A 27911-nucleotide genomic window follows, 5' to 3' on the forward strand; every position below is an offset into this window, starting at 1 on the left:
AGAAGCAGTCCCAGGAGTCAATCCCCACAAGCCCGGCACTCCCAGTTCGGGCCTGTTTGGAAGGGTCCTTACATTTCTTGTTCTGCATGAGAGAAGTGCAACATCAGAGGCCTTGTCTACATCAGCTGTTTAATCCAGCTCCAGTCGGGAGCATTATTTCTGGAATAACTCAGAATTAACTGTGTTGTTGGCCACATATACTGGGCAGAAGTCTCTGAGGTGCTGCAATACTGTCCAGAAGGTTCAACTGGAATGGGACCACTGGCCATAAAACTCCCTGTGTGTGCCTTACCATCACAATCACATCTGCTGAGGTCATAACAGGGCATTCTTAGTTGGGTTTGCTGAGGTTATAATGGGGCATCTGTGCATTCAGTAAGGAGGGGAAAGAGCAAACCCTTCCTTCTGGCAGGCACCTCAAACTGTCTTTGCATGTTCACTTCAATTTGCAGCAATGGGAGTAAACTAAGGACAAAAGAAGAAAATGGGAGGAGGAGGAAAGAAAATCATTTTAAAAGCAGCTGGAAAATTCAGATAAAGGGGGATTACCTGGGACAATCCCTGCGTAATTGAGACAATTGGCGGTATGGCGCAGCTTTTGACATTTACTTTCCTCAAGACAGTTAAATGAACAGCTGTCTCTTCCTGTTGGTCCAAGCTAAACCTGGTCACAAACTAATCATACTTTGCACACCTATGCATGTTTGTTCACAAGGAAGCCCAAGTGTCAGCCTTGGAGGTAATTATCAAGGAATTTCATGCAAGATTATTTACCCCTTTCTTTATTTGATTTATATCTCACCTTTCTCCCTATGCAAAGCCCAAGGTGGTTTACAACATAGACTAAAATAAATCATAGCTGAAATTCGGAATCAAAACAGCTAAACAAACTTTCAGGCTAAAACGAACACTTTGCATTTCTTGCAGCAAGAAAGACAGTTGCAAATTGTATCCTATGAGGGGGACTTACATAACCTAGGAATGGGTGAGGGTCAACAAACCCTCACCCAGAAGAGATTATCAAAATTATCACACAATGAACTGGGAAGAATGGGAGGAGACACAACATGAATTTGCGTCAGAGCATTTAGGTACCTTTTGTTTTATCGGATATTATCTGGGCTAGCCTGCAAATGATCCCTTTCCCGGGTCTTCATATTGGACCCCAATAGAAAAACCTATAGACTTGGCCAACACCTTGAAGCACCCTATTGTTTATCAAGCTTAACACCATTGTCCACACTGGTTTTAAACAATTCTTTCTCTGTGCATGAGGATTGTTCCAACAGACACCTTTTAATGATAAGACCATCCCCAGAGTTGGGTATTAATTATTATTTGGGCTTCAGTTAATCTAAATGCAGACCTTGCTCTCAATTTGGCATCATAAATTCCAAGAAGTCAAAATGGAACAATAAAAGTTTACTAGATCATACTTCTGAATGATTTGACATGAGTTCACTATATAAAATATGCCTGGGTAACTGTGGTGAATCACAGTTTATAGTTGAACAAGCTGGTATATCGGCCACTACAGAGAGGGTGAGTCTATTGTGGTTTTGGTTACACTCCTCAGACAGTTTTTCTGAGTTCCAAAGATTCTAGTTTGGTGCTGGCAGATCTTCCATTCAATTCAGAGAAAAAAAGTAGGCCTGGTAGGCTTACACTGCCTATTTTATGACACACTCCCATAGATAATCAACTTTATCATTATGTCTCAAATTGATCCAAAATAGAACGTCTTCAAATTTAGAATTGCACCACATAAGCAAAGTCCATCGTAAAAAAAAAAATTGACAGGAAGATGGGCCCCACAGGCCAACAGAGCCCTGTACTTAAGCACACCTAAGCACAATGGTAAATATGACACCGGATCTACCACAGCACCTCCCTGCCTGATCCTGGAGAAGCAATCAAAGCTGTGATGGCCTCTCTACAACAAGAAATGATGCAAGCTGCTCTTTTACTTGCAGATTCTTCCAACTCACCATTCTCTGTATGTTTATCAAGCGTAATCCTCAAGCCATTACATAAAAAAGAATCTATGAAAAATTAACCAGTGTATCCATATATGCTGCTGAAACAATACTGCTTTTCAAAATCTTGCAAATATCCCAAGGATTTGATGTTGTCTTCTTATAATGATACTTCAGGGAGTGCTTCGTTAAGTAGTGGAAAGGTCAGGAGTTCTGTGCTGGAGAACAGAAGCTACTGTCCTCTGCCAACAATCACCCAGATCACATTCTTGGCATGGGAAAGAAATTCAAGAACATTCATGCCCTGACAAGGACAGTTAGATTCAGTGAAGGAGTCTAAAATATCCAGTAAAAATTAAGCATGAGTGCTTATTGAAAGCAGAGGCCACAATACAAGGCAGGCACAGGGCCGATCCTTCCTGACAAATCCCTTCCTCAAGCTAAAAACATCTCTCTACCTTAGAAAAAATGCAACTATTAATGCAAATGACACATGGATAATCCAAAAGCAGCCAGTCTCTGACTTAGCTGGAGAAGCTGGCAGCACCATGTCTTTGTGATATCCAAATAGGAGGCAGCCCAATCTGTCAGCAAAGCTCACCTCAATTTGGACATGGGAGCTCACTTTGTTTCCCGGTACAGTATGTGCAGAGCCATTGGGAAGCAGCCAGGAAGTCAACTGTCAATGTGCTGAAACAGCTGAACCAGATTTGACAAAATGCAAGCTGGCTCTGGGACCACAAAGCATTGCTGGCTTCCTCACTGGTATCCAAGCTGGTGCCCATTATGTTGCTCATATGAAAATGCTGTGGAAGCTGGCATTTTGCATTGCAAAACCTTATTATCCAAGTAACAATCAGGAGAAAGTCAAACTTAAGACATTCTGATTTTGGAAGGGGATGCTTTCTAGATGCAGTGGAGTACTGTCCAAAAACCAGTTCTCTCCATATAGGAACTGAAAATCTGTTGTTCTTTGGAAAGAAGTTGTCACAGATGCAGACACTGACTATATCACAAATCTTAATTAGTTTAACCGATTTTTTTTTCTTCCAGAGAAACCAAGAAATGCAGCCCAGAGGCAAAAATTCTTAATAGAATACTCAGCACAATACAACTCCCAAGGTGCCTGGGTAAGTTTAAATGAGAGTAGAACCACTGTAACTTTCCACTGCAGCTATATAATTACACTGCAACTCAGAGGGAGTTCATACACTTTCTGCACATGAAGGGCAGCAGTTGAAAGACTTCTGACAACTGGGCTACAGCTTTCCTCATGTGGCTGCTGCTTAAGATTTAAATGAAGTCCATCACCTTGTGGAACAATTCTTCCCACTTCAAGTTATAGGACCCTTTGTGTTTCTTGTTGTTAATTGCCGTCATGCTCATTTCAACTTATGGTGGCCCTATGAATGAGAAACCTCCAAGTCACCATTATCAACAGCTTTACTCAGGTCTTGTGAACTTGGGGATGTGATTTCCTTGACTAACACTATACACCTGTAATGTGATCTTCCTACTTTCCCATTGCCTTCAACTTTATCAAACATTTTCATATTTTCTAATGAATCACGTCTTCTTGTGATGTGACCAAAAGTACATTAACCTAATTGTGGCTTCTGGAGCTTGATTAGTTCTTGGACCTATTTATTTTTCAGTTTGTTATAATAGGGTATCCATAGAGCTCTCCTGCAGGCCCACATTTCAAATGTGGTTCACCCTCCACCATGTCTTCCTAGTGACACCATTGTCTTGAGTGGAAGCTAGAAGGAGCTGTATCTTCTTTGCAGAGGCCAGAACAGCCTGGGCATATCCAGTTCACTTTTCTGTTTCTTTAAGTTAGATGTTCTTCTGTATTTCATGAAGTTTGAATAATGACTGTCACCTATTTAAACTCTCTACAGGTCTTAGGAGCACAATATTTGGAATCAGAGTATACCTATTCAAGCATTCAGAAATAGGATGAATACATGTACAAGTGTGTTAAAGGTGTCCCCTGTATCACCACTTTACTTGTGTGAAACATAATCAATATGAAGAGCGCTTTTGCTACATATGGAGAGTTCCCATGAAAGCTGCACTATACATTATCTCTAGGTATTTTCTAAACTTTTCTATGGATGCTTTTGCTGGAAATTGACCATAGAGTTGTGCTGGAGGACCTAGGTATTCTAGACAGGTGTTCTTTCTAGACCTTTTCTATGTCCTCCAAAGTGAATATTTGGCTTGCTTCCACCAGAGGTCATTCAATTCAGGGTTCATTATTATCTGCAGTTTCACATTTCCACAATTCATTCATGGATTTGAGTTTTAAAAGCCATCTTAATGTGTTTGCTATATTTTAATTCTGTTTTTACCCCATTGTTATTATTTAATTGTTTTTAAACTTTTGTATTGCTCTTTTTAAGCTGTTTGGTGTGGATAGATGTTAGCTGCCTTGAATCCCCAAGGGGAGAAAGGTGGGATATAATAATAATAATAATAATAATAATAATAATAATAATAATAATAATAATGTATTCCTTGCCACACACACACATACATAAATTGTGATTGTGTTTACAATATTCAATTTTAGATGGCTTCATAGAACACAGAAAGAAGTACAACAGTAGAGACTGCATTTTGGACTTTCTGCATATCAAGCATGTACTCTATCACTAAGATATGCTCCCTCTCCAAACTGCAGGTATATCAACTGAAAGGGGGGGGGGGATTCTAACAAATCCATAGGTCTCGCTTTTCTCCCTCTGTTTCTCACTGCCTACAAAAGATGCAAGCCATACAGCCAAATGCCATGTTTGCATCTTGGCCCTGGTAACAGGACGGGGACATGCATACTAGTTATTTCGGCAGCCTGACAAGGGACTCTGTTAATTGGCTACATCTGCTCTGGGAATCTGTCTGCCCCAACTTGGAGGCCACAACATGGAATATTTATGTCTCAACAAAGCCTTGATTGAGAGAACCAGGTTTCTCACTAATTTCAATCAACGAGCTGGTTCCACTATCTATTTTTGATTAAAGTGAGAAACTTATTAATAGTAAGGAAGTGTGAAAAAGCCTCTGAGGTTTGTTTCAGGCTAAGCAGATATCCAAAACAATTACAGAGAGATTTTATTTGCAACTAGCTTCATAGAAACAAGAATGCTCAACCCTGGACACCCCACTTCAGCTTGCCCTGTATTTATCTGATATATAGTCAGCCCTCCATACCCAAAGATTTGGCACCTATCAAATGAACCATCCATGGCTTGAAAATAGCTTAAAAAGATCCTGGAATCAAACCTGAGTGGATACCAAAGGGCCAGTGTATTACTTATTAAATTTCTTGCATACATTATAGACAATATCTAGAAGTTGCCCATAGAGCCACAACAGTCTTCTAGGCTGATTCTGTGGTAAATTTCCATAGAAACACCCTGGAGGAACTAGAGAATGCTAGAAATTTGTTTTTTCAGGCTAAAAAGTGGCATTCACTTTTTCCCACTTTCATGGGGTTCCTGCACCGTTAACACCCTGATATATAGAAGGCCTACTGTATATTTATTTTCCACCCCTTTCCCAAAATTGGGACTCAAAACAAAACAGACTAAAAACTAAGTAAGAATATTGATAAAGTTATTTTTAAAAACCAATGAAATATAGAAGAGCTGATATCCAATGTAGGTTATAATTATGAGGGCACAGCCTGGCAAGCGTTACTAACCAAAATTGATCATTGGATTTCCAGCTTAAAGACTCACCAGGAAGCAAAGACACAAAGTCAGAGGCTTCTTAATGCATTCTGGAATAAGAAGGAATGCAAGTAGGGCTCCTGCCCAAAAGGTACAAGCATAAGCATTATGGGAGATGCAGTAACTTTTATACAGAAGAAATGCCCTGCATTAACATTGTCAAGTCTTGAAATTCCCTCCCCTGTCCCTGATTGGCTGAGTGCTGGAAGCTACCTTTGCTCCTGATTGGCTGGGGGGCGGGCTCAGGTGAGCTCATGCTGTAGTTGATTTAAGTCCTGATGATGTGGCTGGTGATTCCCTCCCAGCTGAAGTCCTGGGGCTTCCAATCAGCCGTTGGAGGCATCTATTGGGGCAGAAAGGGTTCCCAGGATGTTGTACCCATCTCTGGATACCTAGGATGGAATTTGGGAAACAATGAAGGTCTGGGGTGAAAGAATGATGGGATTAAGCAAATGCCAAATCCAGGATGTTCTCTGGTCTGTTCCCTGGCTGAACTAAGAGTCAGTTTCAAAATGTCTATTGAAATAGTAGAGCAATAATATTCCCCTTTGTCCATGGCTTGGTTTAGTAGATGGCTTGGGTCCCTCAGAGGCGGATCCCAAGATGACAGTAATAAGAATATCAGCTTAGGTGTAGAAAGATAATGTCCAAGTGATAATTGTCCTTTCTGCACCTTCAGCTTAAGGTGTTGATGGGGATTCCAGGAATGTTGACTCTATCCAGGGGTCCGACAGAGGTTAAAATAGTTTATTGAAATTTACCTTTTATTTAATATACTTATAGAAATAAAATAAAGTAGAATAAAATGAGATCAAGTGTAATGCATAGTTAAAGTAATAGAGGAGAGAAGCAGGGGTCTGGGGGAGATGAAATGGCTGCACAGTGATCAGGTATAAGAGGGTTAGAAAGGTTATTTCCTTTTTTCTTTTATTATCTGGCCCCTGTACACATGCGGGTATTAGCAGAGAAAAAGGAAAATGGAGACATAAAGAAATAAAGTGTCACAAAGTCCATGGAGAAAGATACATTGTAGCATCATAAGAATCTATTTCATATTGGTAAATTGGGTATTTTGTTGTTCCTAGAGAGACCTCACACCAGGGCCAGGGGCCATGAAACAAGTGCTGGTGCCAACTAGTACCAATTGGGGAGCCAGGTTTGGCTCCCTTAGATCAGGGCAAAGTTGGGACCAGGGTGCCAGTTAAAGATTCCTGAGGTCCATGAGAGAGACTCTCGGGTGGACCCAACTCCTTGCGATCTGCACTCAATCCTGGGGTGCATGTTTGGGGAATTCTGACTCCCTTCGAACATGCACTGATCCGGATCGCCTTAGATTAAAGAATAGGGTCAAAATGTGTACAATAGTGGGGAAAAGACTTCTTGGGAGCATGTCCTGCTGCTGGTCCATGGTGGGTTGGGGAAGACTTTATCTAAATAGAAGGGTGCTGCTGCATTTCATTTTAGCCCCTTGCCCTTGAAGAACTATAGATCCCTTTTTATTAGGGGTGGGGGTGCCATGTTCGATAACAGGGCCTTCTCCAATGATCTTATTAGATAGACTCATATGAGAAGGTATTGCTCTTTAGATGTCTTGGACCCAACCGACATAGAGCTATTTCATTAGCCATAACCAGCACTCTGAATTGTGCCCACAGAGGAACCACCAGGCAGTGAATCTGTTGCAGCAACGTGAAGCTGTGCTCCCTGTTAGGCTGCCCCAGAAACAAATCTTTTTGTAGCTTTTTAGGGCCATTGAAATTTCTGTGCACACAGATCACATGACATCAATCCAAATTGATGCAACTAAGCATGTGTCACTCTGGTCAAATCAGGCATCTCCAGGAACAGCAGGCACACTTTACATTTCCCTAATATCTGAGGAAATGTAATACATATGTAAAGGTTATTTGTCAAGTTGATAGTCCCTCTAGGCTGAACATTAAGGCTCTTTAATGCCTTTCTACTAGATCATTTTAACTGAAGATGCAAAGAACTGAAGCTGAGGATTTTTATATACAAACCTTGTACTTTGTTACTGGAATGCCTGTAGATGGTAGGCATAAATAACCTCTCCTGAATTTAAAGCTTAGAGAGAATTTGCCTAGAGACCAGAATTCTGAGAAATGCAAATACAAAGAGATATCTACAATCTACTTCTCATATTGATCTGGCAAGGTGAAATTTGATAAGCTTGCATCAAAACATAAACTGAAATGAATGAAATCCTCTCCTCAGCAACGGTCTTCCTTTCCAACACAAGTCTATTCATGTTTATTTGGAAGTAAGCCTCACTTGTCTTCAATGGAATTTAGGAAGGAAGCCTTCACTCATCTCCTTCCCTCCCTCCCTTCCTTCTGAATAAGTGAGAGGTTAAATCAGAGACCTCCTTGTTCCCCACTAAATCTGTTGTCTTTTCAAGTGCAGTCAACGTTTTATTTTCTTATAGCTATAGACAAGGATAGCTGGAACACCTGTGTGCTGAGTTGAAATGTTGCCCATGTTTCTCATTGGTTTAAAATACAGATGGAAGAAAATTTCATTGGATTCAATGAATGTAAAACATTATTTTATACTGCTTCATAGAGACAAGAAAGTCCTACTGTTTTGAACATTTAAACATTCCTACGTGGTTATTGAGCAATTTAGAGGTAAAACAATATATATGTTGTATCACATAAACAAACATGAACAAACAAACCATTCATTGGTTTTTATATGCTGCCTTTCTCCCAGAGTAGACTGAGGGTGCCTCACAAAAAGAATCAGATAAAAACACAACAATTTTATATGTAATACACAATATACATATTTATAGACAGTATAAAAATATCAAAAGCATGCAAAAATTAAAATATAAAGCACCTCTTCTGCAAGCAATTAGCCAAGACTGTTTGAATAGAAAGTCATTTGCCTGCTGGTGACAGGAGAGCCAAGCCAATCTCCCATGGAAGGCAATTCCATTGAGAGTAGCCACTGAGAAGGCTCTGACATCCGTCCTAACAAAATGTATCTGAGATGATGATGGGATGAAGATAAAACCTTCCCCTTTAAATCTCAAGATTCTGGCAGGTTCAAATAGGGAGATATGGTCTCTAGTTTGGACTTTAGGCAGTTTATATCCACCTAGACAATATAATGCACTCTGGAACTGGTTTGGGAGGAATCAATTTCACTGTGCAGGTGAGTAGATTGGTATATCTGGAACCAATTTCAGGTCAGGAAAGTGATTACATTAATCCCAGAACCTGCCCTCAAACTGTTTTTTCCCCATTTCCAGGAGTGATGCACACCAGTGCTTCAGAGGCACAGGAGGCAAAACACCAGCAGCAGCAGCAGCAGCAGCAGCAGCAACAACAACAACAACAACAACAACAACAACACAAAGGGGAGATGAGTGGCAGTCAGGACTGGAGGTAATCAATTAGCGCTCTGCTACCCAGTGATGCTCTTAGGGCATTTTTCCACAGCTGCCTCGATCCCTCATTTAGAAACCTACAAAATGCTTCAGCAAGGATGGGTGTCTACAATGCGCTTTGCATCTGCAGAGCTGATTTCACTCTGGCATCTAGGATATATTGAGATCTGCTGCAGTACATTAAAGGTCTTAATTTAGAGTTTCCTACAACTTTCTTTAATGTACTACATACTCTTTAATTCACACTGGATTGTGCAGAGCAGTGTGTGTTTTGTGGCCACCTCAGTTTTGAGTTGGTTTGGAACCCCATTAAATGGGCAGTATAGATGAATGATCCCACAGTGTGTGTGTGTGTGTTGGGGGGGGGGGGCAGAGTGGACACATTATATAAACTGCATAAACACAGGCATACATTTGGAAAATGCATAAGGAAATTATGCATGAATTTCCAAAGAGAATATGCACACAGGCTGTAATTCAACATTCACTAAGTGTAGCATAAATATCCAAAAGTGAAAACAAACTGCACCAGCATTATCCAAGCAGCATAAAATAATAATAATAATAATAATAATAATAATAATAATAATAATAATAATAATAATAAATCACACAGTCCTAGACACTTGGGAAGTGTTCGACTTGTGATTTTGTGAAACGAAATCCAGCATATCTATCTTGTTTGCTGTGTCATACAATAATAATAATAATAATAATAATAATAATAATAATAATAATAATAATAATAATTTATTAAGAGAGACTCAAAGCAGCAAACATTTGTCAATGACTGGATGCCATTCTGTAATGCACAACAACAAAGCATAAATTACAATGTATAGTACATAACCACAAAGTATTACAATGCTGCAGCACAATTTCACTCTCTCTACTGTAAACCAAGGATATTTGATATGCTATAGCAAAAAAAAGTAATTCTATATATGCAGTGTAACGTGCACAGGATATGTGAGTAACAAAATGCTAGCCAATCTCTTGAAGCTTAATACAAAACGAGGTTAGCAAAAAAAAATGCAGGTTGCATTCAGAGGAACACAGGGAAATTGAGACTGAAAGATTTTCAAATCCCTCATTGAAGATTGTGCTCTTGTCCAAGGAGCAGTCTGCCCACATGCTTGAGCCAAACACTCCATTTTGAACTATCACAGAGCAGTCTGTGAATTTCAAGAAGCAAAGGGATCAAAGGAGAACTCCTGCCACATTAGTTTCAAACGAAAGGGATTTTGCTGAAGGCAACCTGCCTTTGCAATGCTGAGATTGTTGGCAATAGAAACCACAGCAGTCCTCTCGACTGTTATCTGAGACTTCCGAATGTTTAGAATCAATTGTGAGTGGGCTTGTTGATGTGGCAATGGCTTTCTTGAATCCCAGTGTTGATTTCTAAGGTCAGCAATTGCTGCTTTTAATTGCTCTATTAAAAAGAGGCATGCAGAATCCACAGTGTGTATTTCAATTAGTTGAAAACATTTCTATTGAAATTGACTTGGGACTGCTTCATGTGAGACTTTTTCTCCAAGGCGAAGATTGATCTGTGAGTTTTATGCCAGTCTCAAATATGCCCAAATTCAGTTACCTGCATTAGTTATGAACATGGAGTAAACCATATATCCATTCCTTCTCTTTGTCTTAAAATATATGTCGATTTGCTTAGTCAAAACCATTCAAGATGCAAACTAATAAAAATGGATAAAACAAATGAAACAGTGGAATAACAGGGTGAAATCAATATGTCTAGGACTGTGCAATTGAATTCTGAATCAAATTTGGATATTTCAAAGCAGATTGGGTTAAAATTGGATAGCAATGGTCTAGATTAGATGGATTCAAATAATCAAATAATTCCAAACTCATCTGGGTATTGAATTGGTGTGAAAGTAGTCACCTGATTCAAATACTCACAAAAAAGGCTTAAAATAAATACGTATGGATTGATAGACGTGTTCTGGTAATGTCTTCCTGTGCCATAATTTTCCTAATGAAATACGTTTTTGTGACATTTTCGCCTGATATTTGCATGAGCACCAACCCCCAGGTGGTCACGACTGGACTTAACGTCAGGGGAAACCTTTACCTTTACTTTGCACACTCTGAAATTTTTCAGGAAATTATTCTGCACGAAATTACACATTCATTTTTTGTGCATAAAACAAACGCCCTTTGTGTGTAAAACCCAGCAATTTTGCACAAAATGTCCCTCATAGGGATCCTTTGATTAGTGACATAAGACTCTCTCTCTCTCTCTCTCTCTCTCTCTCTCTCTCTCACACACACACACACACACACACACACAATATAGTGGCAACCCTCCCCAATTCTCATGCAAGAAACCTGTTCACCTGTCTTCTTGCACAGAAGGATTTCATGAAATGTTTTGGGGTGTTCAAATACCAGGTGAGATTGTGCAGAAATATTTGTTTTCTTCTCAGTTGGGAAGATACTGTAGTAATTATTCAACCTCACTAGCACAGTCAAAATAATCAAAATCGATACTTCTAATCTATCTTATGCTCATGTTAACTTGATTTGTAGTGGTTTGCAGACCAAACCCAAAGAGGGTCAATTGTTTTCCTAGACAGAAGTGAAAAATGGAGTGTTAGAGGGTTCTATACCACTTTATATCTCCATCTACATCACTTCTATATCTAAATCTTACAGAAGTTTCAGGTGTGTGATTTAGTCACCTACATAGAATTTTCACCCCAAAAGCCCTACATAAATTTCTCTACATAAATTCATCAAAATACACACCCCAGGATTCCATAGGACAGAATGCTGATTATGAAAATTATATTAAATTGTTACAAACTAAATCTATATGTAAAGCCTTTCTTTTAGAGCTTAGGTTTTACTGTATCTGTAACATTCCTTTACATAAATGGTTGTTGTTCTCTTTTCCCCATTGCATAATTCAGTTATGCATTGTGCAATTCAGTTCACAGTTGCGTAAGCAGAGTTCAACAAATATAATTGATGCTTGCGCAGTTGCAAATTTGTGGATGTTATGTAGCTATTTGCCAGTCTCTTTAAGGTTTACTGGGATTATGGAAACAGCAAACAAATTCAAAGATACACAACTGCTTAGACAATGTCAGTATTCAGCAGAAGGTGTGGCATAGTACAATATGTGATTGTAAATCTACATAGTTGTAAATCTGCACAAACGTAAGTGTGATGTAGGATCTCAGCTATAATTTTGTTAAATATTACTTAAGATGCTATGTGGATGTTATTTCTCTCTTTACAGTTCATCACATGAATACATTTAATTTACAGTTTTATTTTAATATACTGTGAAACCTTAATCTTAACACATAGCACAATCTTCTCTCCCACAGTATCTCTCTCACCCCCTTTGGAATTGAAATTGAAATCCTTCTCTTCTCTCTAATTGCTTTATTGGGAACTCTTAATCCTATTAACTCTTTTTTACTCACTCATCACGATATTCTAACAGCACCTTCCGTTCTCCCTCTTTTATATATTTTGTTCTATTGAGTCTTCCAAGTTGCCTTTTCTGATTATGGTATTTTTATATGACCCATATTATTCCTGTATGTTTTTGTTCTTTTCTAGCGCAACCTCAAATCAGCAGCTCCAGCCCCAAAGCTGATCTATTCAGAAGGTTTTTTGCTTTATGGCATTTTGTGGTTGATGCTGAAATAATATCGTATTAGCACAAATCCCCACTGTGTACCAGACATTCTGTTTATCAAGAAGGCCATTAAAAGCCTGCTTTATATTTCAAAATCTTCTAATTAGAGCTTTAAGAAACAATTTGCAGCAAAACAATTTATCTCCTAGTGGAATAGTCACATTCAAATGGAATTTGCTCTGCTGTATTAGTTGTTTTAAAATCGTACAGAAACTTTGCAAAATAAAAACAAAACCCTCTTTGGATTTGTGAAGTGATTGGGGTGGGAAAGGAGGAGGAGCCTGATGGTTATGTAGGCCAGGAAAATGCAGTCATAGTTGAGGCTGAATATCCTTTATATGAAATGCTTGGGAGCAGAAATGTTTTAGATTTTGGATTTTTGAAAAACCATATTTGCATACATAATGAAATATCTTGGAAATGAGACCCAAGTCAAATATGAAATTAATTTGTGTTTCATATATACTTTATACACATAACCAGAAGTTAATTTTATACACATTTTAAAAATTGTGCATGAAACAAAATGTGTCTACATCGAACCATCAGAAAGCAAAAGTACATGTCTATGGCACAAAAGCTCTTGGAGATTGTGGTCTGATACAGAACATCCATACTCAGGTAACATTTGCAAAAAAAAGATCTACTGGTTTGGAGGAAGGGTTTTGATTACTACAGAAGGAAGACAGGAACAGCAACCTCCACAGTAAACAAAAATAGACATATGCAGGTATCTGGTTCATATATATCTGTGTAAACGTCTATCAGGATACGAGCCAGTGTATGTAACTCTTTAAGAGATTTATGCAACACAATCTTAATGAAGAATCTAGCCATAGGTTCTCAGTCAAGGCCCAATAGTTCGACAAGGCAAGAGGTGGGGAAACAATGTTTGATTTTATTAGATTTGCCTTTTAGTCTATTTGAGCCCTAAATTAGTCCTAGATCCAGCTCACCTTCTTGATAAAACAGAATGCAGTTATATCAGTGAACATAAGATTCGTGGTATTTCAGGCTGGCTTAACTATGAAATGTTGTTGGCTGAGTTTAGATGATCACATATATTATGACTGGAATGAATCAACAAAACAGGTACACATGCCTAACTTCAAACTATATTTAACATTCACTAATGCCCAAATGGGGAGCCCTCTGTGGCACAGCAGTTTAAACCACTGAGCTGCTGAACTTTCTCATCAAAAGGTCAGCAGTTCAAATCTGGGGAGTGGGGTGAGCTCCTGCTGTTGGTCTCTAGCAGTTTGAAAACATGCAAATGTGAGCAGGAAGATAATGGTGCTCCATGCAGTCATGCCGGTCACATGGCCTTGGAGTTGTCTACGGACAATGCCCGCTCTTCAACTTAGAAATGGAGATGAGCATTAACCCCCAGAGTTGGACATGACTAGACGTAATGTCAAGGGAAAACCTTTACCTTTACTAATGCCCAAATGAAAACATAGCATTCATGCTACAGGAAGCAGGGAATTAAAATAACTCAGATTTGGCAGAAAAAAATGCCTTCCTAAACTCAAGCATATTATTAAAAAAACAGAACTGTACAGAGTTCATCCAGCTCAGATAATAATATCTTAGGCTATATCCTAGCCTTCCAGTAAAGCCTTCAAAATGTACGTCGTTAAACTGCAGGATTCGCTTTTTATATTTCACAAATTGGAGCACACTTAATTAAGAGCACACAGAGCAATCATGTGGGCATTTAAAGATTTTCCTAGAAAATTAGGAAAAAATGCACTGAATAATTTTTGAATCCCATCTGTTTCATAGTTACAGAACACCATGTTCTTAGGCTATATGATCCCCAGAAACTTCTCCCATTATAATAAGAATATTAGAAAGTATTATCTCTATCAAAGGGGTTGAATGATACATAGCGAGTGGCAGGGCTGGGGGAGAGGAGAGATTTCCTTTCTAAGCCCTGTTCCTTGTTTTCTCCAGATGATGTAGGAAGCATATGTTTTATATATTTGACTGGGCACAAACAAGGTAGACAAATGGGTGCTTCAGGCAAAATTTGAACCACAACTAAAAGAGTTAACTCCCTGTGTGCCATATTCAGTCTCTAATTAAATAGTTCCTTTCCAGGGATGGCAGAAAAAATTGCTTCTTTCTTTGCAATGAATTTCTAAGATTCCTAAAAAGATTTGAAGATGGGAGTGACCAAAATAATTTAGATTCAAGCTTGCAGACCCAATTAAAGGAAAATCACTCCAAATGACTAGGAAATAGCTATTTATATGTTTGTGCAATTCAACAACAACAACAACAGAGCAGCAGAGGTGTCAGTAGACAAGGTTATGAGTATATGACCACAGGACCACAGATTGGTGAATCAACTATTTCTAATAATCTATAACTAATAATCAATCAATTATTTCATGAATAAAGAGAAGTGTAATAGCGAGGTGTGTAGCTGCTTTTGGTAATCATATGACTACCAAGGAATAGCAGCATGGTGCAATAAAGTCCTGAGGGTCTGAGAATATTTTATTGAAAAAGTAGAAAAAATGAACACAAACATGTGTACGCCATACTTTTCTAATAATCTCTTCCTCCACAGGAGATTAAACCTTGGTAATTGCTACTTATGGGCCATCCATAGTTCTAAGGGAAATTGGGTGCTTATTACAATATGCCCCATGAATTAATCATCCTGCTTTGACATCAGCTTTTGCAATCCAATGCTCTCATGTAGACCTCTGAATGTCAGCAGTGAAGACAAATTCTGATCTGTAGTTCCTAGAATTTCATCATCTTCTTTTTTAAAAAAAATAAATAAAAATAAATATGCTGAACCATATGTTTTCAAATACACTGCTGCCTTTGTTCAGAAGAGACCAAAAATAGCCAGAACTGCCTTTGCTGAGTGGAGTGCTAAATTATTTACATTTCAAAGCCTGTAAGTAGAAACAATGACTGCATTTCCAGTCTGCTCCTCCTGACAGATATCCCTTTTGCTGTCTTTTGCAAGCCTGATTTAAACTTCAGTTTCCAAATTTCCATTTAGTTCCCATTTTCAATTATACTGCAGGCTCTCCAGATATTGTTTTTCAAACTATTCCTGCACTTTCTTTTTACCATTTTGAAAGGACTGAACATTGCGGGAGGATTTTGAGTTCCATTTCTTTCTGTTTAGCAGCCTTATTTCTTTGTGTTCTCTTTTGTTTTACTTCAATATGCACTGAGATCCCAGATTTACAGTCACATAGTTACACAGTAGTTTTGCTACACCTCCCTTCTAGTGAATGCTCTCATTGTACAATCAATTTGTATATCTGCAAAAGTGCTTGTTTTTGTTCCCTTGTACAATGGCCATCTCCACAATCTGAGTGAATCAACTTGTACATCAATAACACAGAGTTATAGCTCAATGCCATCAAAAAATGTGCAACAGAATGTGTAACAATTACACTTATGTATTCCTCCATGGCAGATGATAACTGGGAACTAATTACAAACATGGTGCCCTGGCCAAAAACCCACACTTGTATAGGAATGCAGAGGAATCTTGTAGCATTTTAGAGACTAAATGAGAGAACAAATTTGGTAGTATGAAGTTTCATTGGCTAACCCTATGTCTATACACGTCAAATAAAATGTTCTCATCTTGAACCCACTGCGAGTAGTCATGTTAACATATGGCCAGTTCCACAGCAGAAGTGCTCCTTCCACCATTTAATCCATCATAAAGATAACTTCAGGTTACTTCAGGGTTTCTAGGAAACTCCATAGTTACTCCTGGTATTTTTGGTTTGTGGATGGCTGGATCTGTGGTGATCCAATGTTCGCATGTCAAAAAGGCCCATTTCTCTTTCATCAGTCAGAAGCGACTCAGTGGCAGAGGCATAAGTATATCTCTCATATACCTCTCTTTCTCCCATCAACAGAAGAAAATATGTGTTACTGAGCATCAAGCCTCTGCCGTTGAGTTGCTTCTGACTGATGAAAGAGAGATATACTTGTGTGTTTGTGCATCTTATAATTATGAATGATTGGATCTGTGGAGAGCCAACTGTACAGGGGTTTTTGGAGGGAAGAACAACTGCAGTAGCATTAAGGGTTGATTCTCTGCCCTGTCAGAGGACTATATGGACTGTTAATTTTGTTTAAAACAAGAAGAAATGGTCAGAAGGCTACTTCTGGTTTTGAAAAACAAAACAATTTATTGTAAAAAAATATTCAAGTGAACAGCAGGTCTTAACTGTCACTCCTGAAGGTGTTTATAAGAGGCAATTCAATTCCACGAGGAGGCGAAAGAGTAGTTAACTCTGCAAAAATCAGGGTTGCAAAAACAACCAAGATGGCACATGTTGCAACAGAATCATACTTTCCCCACCCCATTTGAATGATAGTAATTATTTTAAATATGCATGTACCTGTACAAATTAGCATGCGCAATTGTGTGTAAAAATACACTCCCGTTTGAGTATGTGGGCATTGTTGTTATGTGCCTTCAAGTCATTTCTGACATTTCTTAGGCAAGATGTATTCAGAATAATTTTGCCATTGCCTTCCTCTGAAGCTGAGAGAGTGTTTCTTGCTCAAGGTCAACCAATGGCATATTTGAGTGGGGATTTGAACCCTAGTATACCAGAATGGCCCCTGGTGGCACAGTATGTTAAAACGCTGAGCTTGCAGACCAAAAGGTCCGAGGTTCAAATCCCAGGAGCGGAATGAGCGCTCGCTGTTAGCCGCAGCTACTGCCAACCTAGCAGTTCAAAAACATGCAAATCTGAGTAGATCAATAGGTACCATTCCGGCGGGAAGGTAACGGCGCTCCATGCAGTCATGCCGGCCACATGACTTTGGAAGTGTCTATGGACAACACTGGCTCTTCAGCTTAGGAATGGAAATGAGCACGAACCCCCAGAGTCAGTCACGACTGAACCTAAGGTCAGGGGAAACGTTTAACTTTACATTTATCTTATGCCAGAATGCATAAGAATCCTCACGAGATCTCGTGAGAAGAGCTAGGCCTCAGTTGAGGCCTTCCGCATTTGGCGAGGAGGGAGCCGATGGTCCCCACCACTGCCACTGCCTCCACCGACAATTTCGGGGGGGGGGGGGCGCGGCCACTAGGTTCGCCTATAAGATGAAATTACCTCTGTTCAAATCCCCACTCAGACATAAGAATCCACTGGTTGACTGGGCAAGCAAAGTTCTCAGCCTGAGAAGAAAATCTACAGGTCATACTGGAGAAGACCTCTGCCAAAAGTCCTGGAGAGCTTCTCTCAGTCAGTACAGTCAACACTAGAGTAGACTATCATTTGATAGCCTCCATTGTTGCTATGTTCCTTATTAGAATCATAGAATCATAGAATCATAGAATAGTAGAGTTGGAAGAGACCTCAAGGGCCATCTAGTCCAACCCCCCGCTAAGAAGCAGGAAATCGCATTCAAAGCACCCCCGACAGATGGCCATCCAGCCTCTGCTTAAAAGCCTCCAAAGAAGGAGCCTCCACCACGGCCCGGGGGAGAGAGTTCCACTGCCGAACAGCCCTCACAGTGAGGAAGTTCTTCCTGATGTTCAGGTGGAATCTCCTTTCCTGTAGTTTGAAGCCATTGTTCCGTGTCCTAGTCTGCAGGGCAGCAGAAAATAAGCTTGCTCCCTCCTCCCTATGACTTCCCCTCACATATTTGTACATGGCTATCATGTCTCCTCTCAGCCTTCTCTTCTGCAGGCTAAACATGCCCAGCTCTTTAAGCCTCTCCTCATAGGGCTTGTTCTCCAGACCCTTAATCATTTTAGTTGCCCTCCTCTGGACGCTTTCCAGCTTGTCAGCATCTCCCTTCATCTGCGGTGCCCAAAACTGGACACAGTATTCCAGGTGTGGTCTGACCAAGGCAGAATAGAGGGGGAGCATGACTTCCCTGGATCTAGACGTTATTCCCCTATTGATGCAGGCCAAAATCCCATTGGCTTTTTTAGCTGCCGCATCACATTGTAGGCTCATGTTTAACTTGTTGTCCACGAGGACTCCAAGATCTTTTTCGCACACACTGCTGTCAAGCCAGGCGTCCCCCATTCTGTATCTTTGATTTCCATTTTTTCTGCCGAAGTGAAGTATCTTGCATTTGTCCCTGTTGAACTTCATTTTGTTAGTTTCGGCCCATCTCTCTAGTCTGTCAAGATCGTTTTGAATTCTGCTCCTGTCTTCTGGAGTGTTAGCTATCCCTCCGAGTTTGGTGTCATCTGCAAACTTGATGATCGTGCCTTCTAACCCTTCGTCTAAGTCGTTAATAAAGATGTTGAACAGAACCGGGCCCAGGACGGAGCCCTGCGGCACTCCACTTGTCACTTCTTTCCATGATGAAGACGACGCATTGGTGAGCACCCTTTGGGTTCGTTCGCTTAGCCAATTACAGATCCACCTAACCGTAGTTTTGTCTAGCCCACATTTTACTAGTTTGTTTGCCAGAAGGTCGTGGGGGACTTTGTCGAAGGCCTTACTGAAATCTAGATATGCTACATCCACGGCATTCCCTGTATCGACCCAACTCGTAACTCTATCGAAAAAAGAGATCAGATTAGTCTGGCATGACTTGTTTTTGGTAAATCCGTGTTGACTATTAGCAATGACCGCATTTGTTTCTAAGTGTTTGCAGACCACTTCCTTAATGATCTTTTCCAGAAGATCTTTAGATCGCATCTCTCTTTCCAAATGGGTTCATTTTTTAAAAAAAGTCAACGTCCCACACATAATCACAAAAGACAGAATTATAAGTGTTTACACTTAAAAGAGCATTAAAAGAGCCAGGGATGGAAGACTTTAAAAGATCCACCTTAAAAATAACGAAGATTGCTTTAAGATTTCTGCTGGCCCTTTGCCATGGAAAATGCTTCAGGCTGTGGTTGACTCCAAAGGAAATGTATTTTATTCATGCAGGGTGGGGGATGGCCAGTTTAAGCGGACTGTCTTGCTTGACATTTATTTACACTTTAAAAGACTTTTTCTAGGGATTTTTTTTGGTTTTGTTTTAGTCTTGCAACAAAATATGCCCAATTGATTTTCCAATTTTGCCTTCAGCCCTCCTTGTGTCTGCTTTGATTTATTTACATAGGTTTTATAACCTACACTTTCCATAAGCACTTTGGGCGGGTGCTAGCATTTAGACAACAAGACCATAAAAGATTTATTTCTACATGCCCTGTTGTATATAATACAGATTACAAGCAAGGACCTGTGGAAAAACTGCACTGCTGGTACATTGTGTTCCTGCTTTCTTACTTTTTTTTTTGCTCCCCTCCCCTAGCTCTTTCTCATCTTTATTTTAATTGTATATGAAAACTAATAATCTTGACAAGGATCACAGTTTTTTTAAAGCCTGCACATACTGTAAGCATGGGCAGATATTAAAAATCACAGACTTTTTCATAAAACTGGACCTTCTATTGGGGAAGTGGATCATTCACCCCAAGCTGCAGAATTTAATTAAGCAATTTGTTAAGTTTATACCCCACCTATCTCTCTCTCAAGGTATTTATTGAAATACAGCTATCAAGAAAATAAATGCAACAAGGAAAGGGTAAAACAATATCAATTATAAAATAAAATGTTTTATTGTTTCAAACTTACATTTTATTAATATTCTATTTTAATCTTTATGCTGTGTATTTTAAAATATGTATTTTAGGGTTAGGGGGTCAGAAGGTTAGGGTTAGGGTTGGATTGGGCTTGGGCTACGGTTTGGGTCAGGGTCAGGGTCAGGGTCTGGGTCTGGGTCTGGGTCTGGGTCAGGTTTAGTGTTAGGGTTACAGTTATGGCTAGGGTTAGGGTTAGGGCTGATTGATTTTGGGTTTGGGTTAGGGTTAGAGTTAGCGTTGATTGGGTTAGGGTTAGGGTTTGGTTTCAGGCTAGGGTTAGTGTTGATTGGGTTAGGGTTATGGTTGATTGGGTTTGGGTTTTGGTTTGGGTGGTTTGGCTTGGGGTTAGGGTTAGGGTTTGGCTTAGGGTTAGGGTTAGGGTTAGGATTAGGATTTTATCTGAGTTTTTTAAAGTGAGTTATACCCCACCTCAAGCCATGAGCATGTTGTGGTTAACTAGGACTGCAGTTAAAGTGGATTCATGCCTGGCGAGCCCATATGTTAGAAACCAGATAGACCAGGTCAAAGAAACCAATTTACCAAGTGGATAACAAGCCACAGTGGTTTATTTTAATTTGGCCAAAAGGGATGCAAGTACAGCAATTTTGCTTCAAGATGTACAAGCATTAACAAACCGAGAAATACAAGATATACAGTTCTGAAAGCTATTCAAACTTCTCACCTCTTTCCCGTTTGGCCAGAGAAGAGACTAGTTAGGATTCATGCCAGGATTGGCTGGCGGGGGGAATGGCAGCCAGGGATTGGTCTGAGTGAAGCTGATGGGAGGACACAGTCTGGAAAAACAAGGGTAAAGATATGAAGATGGGCCCCTGATGAGCTCAAATGTTTAATCCTGTGTCAAACAAAAATAGCTTTCAGAACAAAGGTGCAAGACTCAATGAACAAAGGGTGATGATCTCTGTAGTCAATGTTTGAGTCTAAAATAAAAGGTCTATGAATGTATATACTCTGAGTGTTTGTTTTTGCAGCCAGCAATCTCTCAGCTTCAAGTGAACCATATAGCTAGATAAACAGGTTTGGGTTCATCTGGGCTGGCAGGAAATCACCTGTCTTTGCATACACATGAACAATGGGTTTGGTTAATTGTCTTGGCTTGGAAAAAGGTCCAAGGGGTTTGCCCACCCTTCCTCTCCAGGAAATCTCTCAGCAGGGAGATGAATGACTCCGGGCTTATCTGGTTATATTTTGGTAAAATAGATACACAGTATATAAAAAGATAAAAGTTATATAGAAAATCATGAAAAATATATACAATTTATTAAAAGATTAGGTATGATAACTGTTGTTGGTTTGGTCTTGATCTTCTGATGTTTTGAGCCTGCACAAGTTTGGAAACAGTCTTTTTAAAAAGGGAAAAATCAGATATTTATTTCTGAGCCTTTGGTGAATTATAAATCTTTTGGGGGATTTTTACCTTGGCTCAATAACAAGGAGAGCTGGGTTATATTATTATTATTATTATTATTATTATTATTATTATTATTATTATTATTATTATTGCTTTTATATTGTTGTGTCCAGGCTTGGCCCCATGTAAGCCGCCCTGAGTCCCTTCGGGGAGATGGGGCGGGGTATAAGAATAAAATTATTATTATTATTATTATTATTATTGCAAAACAGGATTAAAGGCCACTAAACAAGATTAAAGGCTATCAAAACAAATAATTCCCATCTGTCTGCCGGAAGGAAGATATGTTTTTGATTAGGGTTGTCAGAATGAAAAGTGGAAACATCTCCTGTGTTTTAATATATTTCTTTGTGTGTATACATATATATATATTAGACATCAAAAATGTAAAACTTAGCACAGTCCTTAATTCTCTTTTATAAAACCAATTTTATGAAACCCAACCAACATGAGAATCCTTTCATACATTATAGTATGACCCCTATATGCTTGTGATCACACTTAACTCTTGTCTGAAAAGATACATTTTCTCTAGCAATTTTCTAGGTATTTCAATAAAATTATTTGGTACACTTCTGCTGGAAGCTGGGCATAGAGTTACACTAGAGGACCTAGACATACTAGAGAGGTGTTCTCTAGGTCCTCCAGCAAATTTCTATGATATTCTTCTTCCAGAAATTATTCATTAGACTGGTGGCTGCTCTTCCTACTCCATGAATATGCAATTTGGAGAGTCTCATATCACAGGCTTTTTGACCCCTAAATATAGGATAAGACAGGATGCATTGCTATCCTCACACAGAGATACACACATTGTAGTTATAGCCCAGTTTTCTCAGAATATGTATAGATTTTATTCATTTCATGTTTCAGTTCTGTAGCAATATGATTTCAATCCCAAAAACGTATTGTGTGATGTGGCCAAATTTTCTGCTGTTTGTCTTCTATTTAATTAAAATTTCATATGTATTGTTAATGTTTTGATACTGTCTGTCTGGATTTGTGTCCTTGATTCTTGATTAAATAAGGTGTTCACTTGTCTCCACTGAGTGTATTAGATTTGGGTGTCCATTTGAACACACAACTATGGTTTTAAGAATGATTTGCTTTCCAGCCCTTCAGTATTCTTTTTGAAATCATCCACCAGTCATGCTTATGAGTGTTATCACTGAATCATGGGTTTGGTCAACTTTTTCCTTCCAATGTCTAATTCTGCATGAAGAAGTAGGAAAATACAAATCCCCAAATGGGACCCCAAACCTGATTTTCCAGTTCTTTTGCCAAACCACAGAGCAAGGCTTACAGTTTCTTCTTGCACACTTCTTTTTAATCACACCATTAGTATTCTTGCTGATTAACCAGCTACATCTCAATTTAATTAAAATGTAGGCTATATTTCTTTTTATCAGGAGCCAAAGGTTCCAATTACATTTTATTCTCATTATACTAAGGCTGTCTTCTGTTAGCCAAGAGGTATACATTAACCCTTTCCTTGCTTTGAAGTAGAAGATAATTTGGAAATCTTATTGTTTTATGGATTCAATTGCCCTTCCTCCCTTTTGGCTAGGGCTCTATAATCATTTCACAATACATTTGCACTTTATCTCCCATCTTAGTAAGCATACCATATTTTATCATCCTATGCACATATAGACGAGAAGACAGGAAAGCTTGGAGAAGATAATGATACTGGGGAAAACTGAAGGAAAAAGGAATTGGGGTCGACTAAGGGCAAGATGGATGGATGTGATCCTTGAAGTGACTGGCTTGATCTTGAAGGAGCTTGAGGTGGCGATGACTGACAGGGAGCTCTGGTGTGGGCTGGTCCATGAGGACACAAAGAGTCGGAAGCGACTGAATGAAGAAACAATAAAAAACATGCACATATAGAAAATGGGTGACACTTGGTTTAACAGGAGTAAAACTGTGAAGGATGAGGGCATCTTAGCAGACCACTAGCATAACTTGAGTCAACAATGTGATACAGCACAAAAATAGCCAAGGCACTCCTAGCATGCATCAGTGGAACTATAGTGTCCAGATCTAGGGACATAATAATACCACTTTATTCTGCTTTGGTCAAAACTCACCTGTAATACAATGTTAGTGTTGTAGTTGAGTCTCCGGCAATATTACAAATGGTAGAAGAAGTACTAGTAGGAGGAAAGGGGGTAATCTTGAGCAGGTGCCAGATGAGGAACAACAAAGGAAACGGATCCGGGAGATACTTATGGCACCTTCTGAGATAGACACATTTGAAGGGTTTTCAAGTGATGAGGAGTCAATGATTGAAGAAGGAGACGGGATGGATGTGAATAGAGGAACTAAAAGGGTTATTTGGGAGCAGGAATCAGATGAGGAAAGGGAGAGGAAGAAGCTCTGGGATATACTTACTGCTCCCACAGAGGAGGAGTCATTTTTGGGTTTCTCTGGGGATGATGGGTCTGGGAGTGATGAAAATGTAGAGGGCACATCGGACTGGACTAGGGTACAAGAAATGAGGGATGTGTTTGCAGAGCCAACTTCTGGTGATACGTTTGTGGGTTTTCGGGGCAGTTAAACTGTTAAACTGTTTACAACAATTAAACATCCAAAACAGCATAAAAACATATGAAAAAGTTAAAATGGTTTAAGACATTGCATTTGGGTGGTGTGAGGATCAATCAATTCCAAATAAAGTTTCAAGAAATAGCCACATTTTGACTTCATGCTAGAACTGGCACCAATTGGGCTTCCAAGGCTTTTCGTGGCTGGGATGCCACAACCAAATACCCACCCCTCTAATATGACTATTGACCTTGGTGCTAAAGAAACACTCCTGTTAGGGGTGTAGGGATTTCTTAAGCAAAGAAGACTCAGGGATATAACTATAGGGACATGGATGAGAGCATTGACCTCAAATTAGAATTCTATCCCCATGGAAATGTTCCTTTGGTCTACAAATTTCTAACATTGCAATGACATATAATCTCAGTTGAGTAATTTGATAGCAGTTTAGGAAACTCAAGGAAAGAAAGGCCAGGCAAAGATACCAAGGGAATGTTAACACGAGAGAGATAAAAGTTGTAGATGTGAACGGTTTTTAATATCTCACTCTTTCCAATGCCAGAAAGGGAGGCCCACAGGGAAAAATGGGTAGCAGTTGTTGTTGTTGTTGTTGTTGTTGTTGTCGTCATCATCATCATTATTAGGAATTTTCTTGTGTGAAGGGGCAATACCAAGCCCTATCTCCACCTCCATAGCTACACCCTGCACTAAAAGTGATGCTGAGATATTAGCTTTATGCTCTTTAGATTACGGATTGTGACAGGAAACTGGCAACCCCCCTGTGCCTGAAAAAATATTTATTCATTCCATTCTGACAGATAAATGGAGTACACAGCCTGACCTGTGACAATCTTGTGGAAAAACTGGATGGGACATGACAAATATATCTTTCAACAAACCTTTCTGCTGAAGGAGCTGGAGAAATGGGGAGGCCAACAGCTCATCATTACCTTATGAAAAACAAGACCTGCTTGAAATAGAAATGTTTCTGTCAAGAAACCCTTTGGGTCCATTCCATCTGTCAACACAAAGTACAGTACAGAGAGATATGTACAGTGAATACTGGCCAGAGGCACCTGTGTGTGTTACGAGTTCACCATGCATAGAGTCTATCATGCGCTCTTAAATAGGCCATTATTCTTCATTTTTATTGAATGCCTTTCCCCCATAGCCTCTGGGTGAAGACACTGATGTTGTTATGCTGAAGTTTTTACATAACTTGTGACTACAGTAGAGTCTCGCTTATCCAACGTAAACGGGCCGGCAGAACGTTGGATAAGCGAATATGTTGGATAATAAGGAGAGATTAAGGAAAAGCCTATTAAACATCAAATTACGTTATGATTTTACAAATTAAGCACCAAAACATCATGTTATACAACAAATTTGACAGAAAAAGCAGTTCAATACACAGCAATGCTATGTAGTAATTACTGCATTTATGAATTTAGCAACAAAACATCATGTTATACAACAAATTTGACAGAAAAAGCAGTTCAATACACAGCAATACTATGTAGTAATTACTGTATTTACGAATTTAGCAACAAAATATCACGATGTATTGAAAACATTGAATACAAAAATGCGTTGGATAATCCAGAACGTTGGATAAGCGAGTGTTGGATAAGTGAGACTCTACTGTATATATAGCCCCAATTTTTACAGCAGATATTCCTTATTGCAAATTTTAAAACTTTTCTAATGTGAGCTGATTTAAAACAAATAGGTCAAGATTCTACCCAAGGCTTTGCCGAACTAGACAAACAATGTGCAACTTGTGCATTGTACTGACTGTTTTGAATTGCATAACTGGATAAAGCTACTAAATGTGCTACCAAATGTGTCACCTATGTGCCATGGCACCACCACAAGCTTGAACTGAATGAGAACATTCGGCATTCTGCAAAAACAGTGGACCAAACAGTCCATCAGGTCTCCCCCAAAAGAATGGGCTCAATTTCTGCTGAGTTTATATTGCTCTTTGTCAGTCTGTCTATTTGTGTATGTGTCAAGGTTACGGAACAATCTGTGTCGTCTTTTGTCCTTCTGTCTGAAGATGTGCAAGTGGACCTTTTTTCTTTCTTTTGCTGATGATGCGTCATTGTTATTCCCCTGTACCACTCCTCAAGCAATATCAAGCATTTCCTTCTGAAATGCTCAGACACCAAAAACTGCATTCCTTTTTTCTGAGATATGGGCGAGGCTTTCTGGCTTGTTATGCTACTAGAACATGAAGGATGCACAAGACTGGCTTGGCTGAGAGGGAGGGAAGGAATTTCTGGCTCAGCATTTTCTCCCCCTCCCCCTCCCCCTCCCTTAGCCGTAATAGCAGCTTGTCTTTCCATCCCCATCCCCCTTCCCTCCCTCCCTCCCTCCCTTCCTCCTCCACCGCCTGCATCCTTTGTAGCGCAGACCTGCCTGCTGCCTGGCAACGGTGCCACAGGCGATGTCACAGGAACTCGGGAGCCTGTCAAAAGGGAATAAACAACAGAGCCGGGATTTGTCTAGAGAACTGCAGCTCTGGGAGGCTTGCCGGCCTACTAGCATCTGTCATAGATATTTTCAGAAATCAGGCTAATCCAAATTTAAATGTAGGGTTGCTTCACTCAGTAGCTGGGAGGCTTCCAGTATGGGTGCACAGCGTGTCGTGATCTGTGGGCCCTCTTCATATCGAACAGGAAGGTTTTAAGGCTGCTACATTGCAGCTGAAAGACAGAGTGCCTTGGGCAATTTGCTTTGGGCTTCCTCCAAATAGGGATTGCTTGTCTCAGTCCCTGTCTGCTGTATATCATTGGTCTCTGCAGAAACCGTGGCACATTGTTCACCGAGTTCATAGATCCAGAGACATCTGTCCCAGGCCCTCTAAGCTGCTGTATCTGTGATAGGAGCCATTACTGAAAATGCCGATTTCCTGTGGTCAGAGGCTGCTTTATAGTAGACTACATGATAAAGTAGGGAGCCCCGGTGGCAAAGTGCATTAAAGCACTGAGCTGGAGACTGAAAGGTCCCAGGTTCAAACCCCGGGAGCGATGTAAGCAGCCGCTGTTAGCTCCAGCTCCCGCCAACCTAGCAGTTCGAAAACATGCCAATGTGAGTAGATCAATAGGTACCGCTCCGGCGGGAAGGTAACGGCGCTCCATGCAGTCATGCCGGCCACATGACCTTGGAGGTGTCTACAGACAACGCCAGCTCTTCGGCTTAGAAATGGAGATGAGCACCACCCCCAGAGTCAGACATGACTGGACTTAACGTTAGGGGAAACCTTTACCTTTACCTTACTACATGATAAAGTGCTATTATTCCACTTTAAATGCCATGACATCATTGTTTGAAATGATGGGATTTGTGGTTTAAATAGGGACATTTAGCATTCTTAGCCAGAGAGCTCTTGGGTCTTGCTAAACTAAAAACCCCAAAATGCCTCAGAATGTCTCCATGACTGTTAAAAGTGTTAATAGTGCTATATCAGTGTTGCGTGCTAGGGCCCCTGATCAGAGGGTTTGTTCTGAAAAAAAAATCCTGTGGGCTCCT

At 39.8% G+C, this 27911-nt stretch overlaps 2 long non-coding RNA genes across 3 annotated transcripts in view; one reads left to right on the forward strand and one right to left on the reverse strand.

The window, feature by feature from the left end:
- LOC103278157 (uncharacterized) overlaps window positions 1-27911 on the reverse strand; it is a 50505-nt gene that overhangs the window by 3786 nt on the left and 18808 nt on the right. Inside the window, exons 2-3 of the long non-coding RNA XR_010004851.1 lie at window positions 21084-21195; window positions 5924-6102 (exon numbers count right to left, since the gene is read on the reverse strand). This is a non-coding gene — a long non-coding RNA (uncharacterized LOC103278157). The remainder of the gene's footprint in view (window positions 1-5923; window positions 6103-21083; window positions 21196-27911) is intronic.
- Window positions 332-26100, forward strand: LOC134297900 (uncharacterized). Of its 2 annotated transcripts, XR_010004850.1 has the most exons (5): window positions 332-739; window positions 3030-3106; window positions 4552-4662; window positions 8988-9123; window positions 25196-26100. It is a non-coding gene; the product is annotated as an uncharacterized LOC134297900 (long non-coding RNA). The 2 variants fall into 2 exon arrangements; XR_010004849.1 differs by lacking the exon at window positions 4552-4662 and having other exon boundaries at window positions 335-739.

The sequence above is a fragment of the Anolis carolinensis genome, chromosome 3, assembly GCF_035594765.1.
Source record: "Anolis carolinensis isolate JA03-04 chromosome 3, rAnoCar3.1.pri, whole genome shotgun sequence".
Classification (NCBI taxonomy): domain Eukaryota; kingdom Metazoa; phylum Chordata; class Lepidosauria; order Squamata; family Dactyloidae; genus Anolis; species Anolis carolinensis.